Source organism: Salmo trutta, unplaced genomic scaffold, assembly GCF_901001165.1.
Source record: "Salmo trutta unplaced genomic scaffold, fSalTru1.1, whole genome shotgun sequence".
NCBI lineage: Eukaryota > Metazoa > Chordata > Actinopteri > Salmoniformes > Salmonidae > Salmo > Salmo trutta.
This window is the reverse complement of record NW_021822911.1, coordinates 19,625,139-19,632,221: the sequence shown is the minus strand read 5'-3', so window position 1 is coordinate 19,632,221 and position 7,083 is coordinate 19,625,139. Positions and strand designations below refer to the sequence as shown.

The following is a 7,083-nucleotide window of genomic DNA, read 5'->3' as shown; positions in this document are numbered from 1 at the left end:
AATAGACTACACCAGCAGTCGTTATGCTCCTATAGTTTCTGGTAATAGGCTACACCAGCAGTCGTTGTGCTCCTATAGTTTCTGGTAATAGGCTACACCAGCAGTCGTTATGCTCCTATAGTTTCTGGTAATAGACTACACCAGCAGTCGTTATGCTCCTATAGTTTCTGGTAATAGACTACACCAGCAGTCGTTGTGCTCCTATAGTTTCTGGTAATAGACTACACCAGCAGTCGTTATGCTCCTATAGTTTCTGGTAATAGACTACACCAGCAGTCGTTATGCTCCTATAGTTTCTGGTAATAGGCTACACCAGCAGTCGTTATGCTCCTATAGTTTCTGGTAATAGGCTACACCAGCAGTCGTTATGCTCCTATAGTTTCTGGTAATAGGCTACACCAGCAGTCATTATGCTCCTATAGTTTCTGGTATTAGGCTACACCAGCAGTCAGCAACCTTTTCCATTTGGTGCCAATTTATCTGACCATTTCTACTGATCTGGTGCCAGTTATGATTTTCATATTCACATTTTACTGGAACAGTTTCATTTAATTTATAATAATAGTAATAATAATTATAATAGTCTTTATATCTCAACAATTCTCTGTGGTTAATCTACATTATATTTAAATTAAAATATAAATAAACATTTTTATTTCCATTGCTACGTTTTTTTTTTAAACCTACATAAAGCTAAAAACATTTAACATTGCAGCCTGCAGGTAGAAAATATGATAAAAATAAATATAATATAAATCACATTGCTGCACATGGCCTGTCTTCAATGAACTTGAAACATTGTATAAAATATTCAGGGCTCTCAGTTTCCCGCCAGTGAGTTCTGGACAGACACAGCTGTAGGCTATTTGTGCAAAGGATAAGAAGTAATCAGGTATTTTATGACATTTCCACTGGATCAGAGAATTACATTTTTCCCTTTTATGCTGAGTGGTTATCCAAAGGGCGAGAGCTGGAAATATTTTACGAAAATACTTTGAGGAACTATTGTCATTCGCAATTGATTTTAGTAAGACTTTGTTTACTTACTGTTTGAGGTGAAGAAAAAATTACTTTGAGAAGCTCCACAAATCATTAGTGGTGGTGCGTTAAGACAATCAGAAATACTATCAGACATCCCCAAATGGGTACATTTATAGACCTACATTTGCGAGCAGGACAGGTAGACTAGTCCTACTGCTATCAAATCAAAATGTATTTGTCACGTGCGCCAAATACAACAGGTGTAGACCTTACAGTGAAATGCTGACTTACAGGCTCTAACCAACAGTGCAATTTCTAAGTTAAAAAAATGCACTCGAACTATGTAACTTTTAGTGGCTGCTTATGTTACGCTGGGAAACAGTTTTCATGGGCACTCTGAAATGCTAAATCATTTCAGAGTTTGCTAAATCCAATGGTTCTATCCGAGAGTCATCTTAACTTTATTGACAACACCCAAATGGATACTGTCATTAACACAGTTCTTCAATAATTACACATAATACTGTAGCTGTTTAGTTACAGTCTAGAGGTCGACCGATTATGATTTTTCAACGCCGATACCGATTATTGGAGGCCCAAAAAAGCCGATACCGATTAATTGGACATTTTAGAATTTTTTTTGTTGTAATAATGACAATTACAACAATACTGAATGAACACTTATTTTAACTTAATATAATACATCAATAAAATCTATTTACTCTCAAATAAATAATGAAACATGTTCAATTTGGTTTAAATAATGCAAAAACAAAGTGTTGGAGAAGAAAGTAAAAGTGCAATATGTGCCATGTAAGAAAGCTAACGTTTAAGTTCCTTGCTCAGAACATGAGAACATATGAAAGCTGGTGGTTCCTTTTAACATGAGTCTTCAATATTCCCAGGTAAGAAGTTTTAGGTTGTAGTTATTATAGGAATTATAGGACTATTTCTCTATATACAATTTGTATTTCATATACCTTTGACTATTGGATGTTCTTTTAGGCACTTTAGTATTGCCAGTGTAACAGTATAGCTTCCGTCCCTCTCCTTGCTCCTACCTGGGCTCGAACCAGCAACACATCGACAACAGCCACCCTCGAAGCAGCGTTACCCATGCAGAGCAAGGGGAACAACTACTCCCAAGTCTCAGAGCGAGTGACGTTTGAAACGCTATTAGCGCGCACCCGGCTAACTAGCTAGCCATTTCACATGGGTTACACCAGCCTCGTCTTGGGAGTTGACAGGCTTGAAGTCAAAACCAGCGCAATGCATTGCGAAAGCTGCTGGCAAAACGCACAAAAGTGCTGTTTGAATTAATGCTTACGAGCCTGCTGCTGCCTACCATCGCTCAGTCAGACTGCTCTATCAAATCATAGACTTAATTATAATATAATAACACATAGAAATACGAGCCTTTGGTCATTAATATGGTCGAATCCAGAAACTATAATCTTGAAAAAAAAAAAAAAAATTTCTTTCAGTGAAATACAGAACTGTTCCGTATTTTATCTAACGGTGGCATCCCTAAGTCTAAATATTGCTGTTACATTGCACAACCTTCAATGTTATGTCATAATTACGTAACATTCTGGCAAATTAGTTTGCAACGAGCCAGGAGGCCCAAACTGTTGCATATACCCTGACTCTGCGTGCAATGAACGGAAGAGAAGTGACACAATTTCACCTGGTTAATATTGCCTGCTAACCTGGATTTCTTTTAACTAAATACGCAGGTTTAAAAATATATACTTCTGTGTATTGATTTTAAGAAAGTCATTGATGTTTATGGTTAGGTACAGTCGTGCAACGATTGTGCTTTTTTGCAAATGGCTTTTGTTAAATCATCCCCCGTTTGGCGAAGTTGGCTGTCTTTGTTAGGAAGAAATAGTATTCACACAGTTCGCAACGAGCCAGGCGGCCCAAACTGCTGCATATACCCTGACTCTGTTGCAGAGGTGACACATTTTCCCTAGTTAACCCTTTCACACGTACCATCACACGGGGTGTGATCGTTCTACAGTGGTCCCTGAAGCGTACGATCACACCCATGTGATTAGAACAGTCATTTTGAACGGCCAGTTTCGAATGACGCAACAATCAGCATTTGAGCTGGCCACATTTCTTTTCAGAAACTATTTACACAAACACAGTCCTTACAAAGTTATGTCCAGAATGTGAGCAGTTTATTTTTGGATGCAATGTTTAGATATTCACAGAAGTATCTATAGCACAACACGATCATCCTAACCGGAAGAATGTAGGCTACAAGAAACCCAGAATGCATTGTATGTCAACAAACATTGCTGCACTGCTGGAAACAGCTTGGCTCATCATAATCAGTACAACCTTCAAAAAAGTATTTTACACACATAATATGTGCCCATTACAATCTACGCAAGAATCGGAATGCATGATTTGTCACCTAGAATTGAAAACGTGAATAAAACAGTAAATACACAAATAATTACCACACAAAACATTTTCTGACAGTGATTTATTGATACAAATGGCGGTGCAGGCAATCAATCACGGTACCCTCTCACTCTGAGCCGTTCAGTGTTGTTGTTTATGTAACAATCACATTCTGGAATGGAGAGAACGTTCGAACATCACGTGCATAAAAAAATCTCACGCTGAGGCGACCGTTAGAGATATTTGGAACTCACGCATGAGAGGGTTAAAATAAATTCATGTTAGCAGGCTATATTAACTAAATACTTACATTTACAAAGACCTGAATGTGTTGATTGATTAGTGCGAATAAAAAAATGTTCACTACATTCCACACTCTGTGTTCTCCTACCCAGGTCTGGTGTTGGAGATCATTCCACACTCTGTGCTCTACTACCCAGGTCTGGTGTTGGAGATCATTCCACACTCTGTGTTCTACTACCCAGGTCTGGTGTTGGAGATCATTCTACACTCTGTGGATCTCCTTACATGTATTTTCTGATGTTTAATCAGACCACATGAATGAGAGTATCTCTTGTCACATTGATCACAGCTATAAGGCTTCTCTCCTGTGTGTTCTCTGGTGTTGTGTCAGGTTTCTTAGGGAAGAAAAGCTCTTCAAAGTCAGAGCAGTGGTAAGATTTGTCTCCTGTGTGTGTTCTCTGGTGTTGTGTCAGGTTTCTTAGGGAAACAAAGCTCTTCAAAGTCAGAGCAGTGGTAAGGTGTCTCTCCTGTGTGTGCTCTCTGGTGATACCAGGCTGTTTGACTGAGTAAAACTCTTCCCACACTGATTACAGCTATAAGGTTTCTATCATGTGTGTGTTCTCTGGTGTCTATTCAGGCTGTTTGACTGAGTAAAACTCTTCCCACACTGATCACAGCTATAAGGTTTCTCTCCTGTGTGTGTTCTCTGGTGTCCTTTAAGGTGTTCTATCCGAGAAAAGCTTTTCCCACATTGCTCACAGCTATATGGCTGCTCTCCTGTGTGTGTTCTCTGGTGTGATACCAGGTTGCTTGACTGAGTAAAACTCTTGCCACATTGCTCACAGCTATATGGCTGCTCTCCTGTGTGTGTTCTCTGGTGTGATACCAGGTTGCGTGACTGAGTAAAACTCTTCCCACACTGATCACAGCTATAAGGTTTCTCTCCTGTGTGTGTTCTCTGGTGCTCTTTGAGGCGTTCTCCCCGAGAAAAGTTTTTCCCACATTGCTCACAGCTATATGGCTGCTCTCCTGTGTGTATTCTCTGGTGTGATACCAGGTTGCTTGACTGAGTAAAACTCTTGCCACATTGCTCACAGCTATATGGCTGCTCTCCTGTGTGTGTTCTCTGGTGTGATACCAGGTTGCTTGCCTGAGTAAAACTCTTCCCACATTGATCACAGGTGTAAGGCTTCTCTCTTGTGTGTGTTCTCTGGTGTGTTTTCAGATTACTTGAATGAGTAAAACTCTTCCCACATTGATTACAGCTATAAGGTTTTTCTCCTGTGTGTACTCGCTGGTGTTTTTTAAGTTCTGATGAAGATTTGAAACGTTTCCCACAGTCAGAGCAGCAGTGAGGCTTCCTTTCTGTGAGTCTCTGCTGGTGTTTCTTGAGGTGTCCTGATGTGGAGAGACTCTTCTCTGCCTCGTCAGCTTCACGGTGTTGTTGAGGCTCTTCAGAGGATCCACGATAGTCCTGTCTCTCTCCTGTGTGAAGGTCAAAGTCAGACAGTCAATGTAGTGAATGGTTAAATGTTTTTACAAACTTTGACAAAAGTCTTGTTTTCGTTTTATTTTGGTCCAACAGCCACTGTAGCAGGCAGATGATAGAACATACCAGCCACTGTAGCAGGCAGATGATAGAATATACCAGCCACTGTAGCAGGCAGATGATAGAATATACCAGCCACTGTAGCAGGCAGATGATAGAATATACCAGCCACTGTAGCAGACAGATGATAGAATATACCAGCCACTGATTTTTTACCAGCCAAAATCTTTTTTTGCCATGACTGATCACACCAAAAATCACAACTACAAGAAAACTAATGAGCAGCTTGGTAGTGTTTGTTAAACAAGAAATGTAAGTAAGAAGTAATGTGGTATATTGCTCCATGTAATTACATTTTTGTGACAAGAGACTTTTAACCAATGTGTTAAAATAATTCATTTAGAAACAATAGTAATGATGAACATGAAGAATCACCAAAGTGCCTCCATAACACATCACTACACACCACACTGTCCTGCCAGATAAACTGCTGATCACTACACACCACACTGTCCTGCCAGATAAACTGCTGCCTTATTATTATAGTTCAGGGCTCTACGCTGACATGTGTTCCTAAGTTTATATACTGAACAAAAATATAAACGCAACATGGAAAGTGTTGGTCCCATGTTTCATGCGGGATCGTCTGAGGGAGGGGGGTGCGGAGGCGTATTTCTGTCTGTAATAAAGCCCTTTTGTTGGGAAAACCTCATTCTGATTGGCTGGGCCTGGCACCCCAGTGGGTGGGCCTATGGCAGCAGAACCTGCCCAGTCGTGAAACCCATAGATTAGGGCCTAATGAATATATTTCAATTGACTTCTATGAACTGTAACTCAGTAAAATCTTTGAAGTTGTCGCATGTTGCGTTTATATTTTTTGTTGAGTATAGTTAGGAGCTGGGCAATTCCAAAGTAACAGAATTACACCAGACTCTGATTTTTCATTTTAAAATGTGTGCAAAACAAAAACCATTGCTGCTTTAAAACCACGTTTGTGTTCATCAGTTCAACAACTGCAGGGTTTGTGCCCCGTTATTAAATATTAGTATTTACTGGTGTTAATCTGACCTGTCTCCTCCTCTTTCACTTCAAAAACTGCCTCCTCCTCTTCTTCTTTTACTGTAACATCCTCCCCCTCTTTCACTCTGAACGCGTCTTCCTCTTCTTTCACAGCAACGTCTTTCTCTTCATCTTTCACTGTAACAGCCTCACCCTCTACTTCTTGTTTTACTGTAACATCCTCTTCTTCCTCCTCCTCTTTCACGACAATGTTCAGTCCCAGAGCTTCTTTCTCCGTCCAGCAGACCTCATCTTCTTTAACAGGAGGGGAGTAGTTTAGGGAGCTCATGTTCGGGGATGTTAGCTAGCTAGCTATCATTAGCGACTAGGCTAATGCTAACTTAACCAGCCAGCTACTATAGCTGACTAATAAAAAATAACGTAATATTAAATTAAATAGGTTAACAAGTAGATACGACAGAAGTGTGTCTAAAACACAGTAGGTAATATAGACCGAAAGCGTCTAAATAGCTTGAATCTTTCGGCTATGTTGGCTAGCAAGCTACCGAGGTGGTTGACGAGTTGTTTATGAAGAACCGTCCACTAGATTATACGTCACGCTGCAGCATCGCCTGAAAGACGCACATCGCCGTCTGCTGACTGGAGGGAAACGCAGTTGAGGATCACATTTTATGTACAGACAAAGATTATTTTAAATGGATTTAACTAAATAATACTTTTATATTGAGACATACAAAGACAGGAATGTGTTGGTTGATTAGTGAGAATAAAAAATATTTACTACAGCACATTTAAGCCAGTTTCACTAAGTCAAACTAAATCTTAATAAGTAGCTAGCTACTGTAGGTCTATACTGCTCCTACATGGTGTTACAA

At 39.9% G+C, this 7,083-nt stretch overlaps 1 long non-coding RNA gene and 1 pseudogene across 1 annotated transcript; both read right to left on the bottom strand.

Annotated features, from left to right (window-relative positions):
• Positions 1-4,141: 4,141 nt before the first annotated feature.
• LOC115186535 (zinc finger protein 180-like) lies at positions 4,142-4,942 on the bottom strand (annotated as a pseudogene).
• Positions 4,943-5,007: 65 nt separating this feature from the next.
• LOC115186759 (uncharacterized) lies at positions 5,008-6,297 on the bottom strand. Its single transcript, XR_003875883.1, has 2 exons — positions 6,257-6,297; positions 5,008-5,124 (listed from the first exon to the last, which is right to left on the bottom strand). It is a non-coding gene; the product is annotated as an uncharacterized LOC115186759 (long non-coding RNA).
• Between the last annotated feature and the right edge of the window lie 786 nt (positions 6,298-7,083).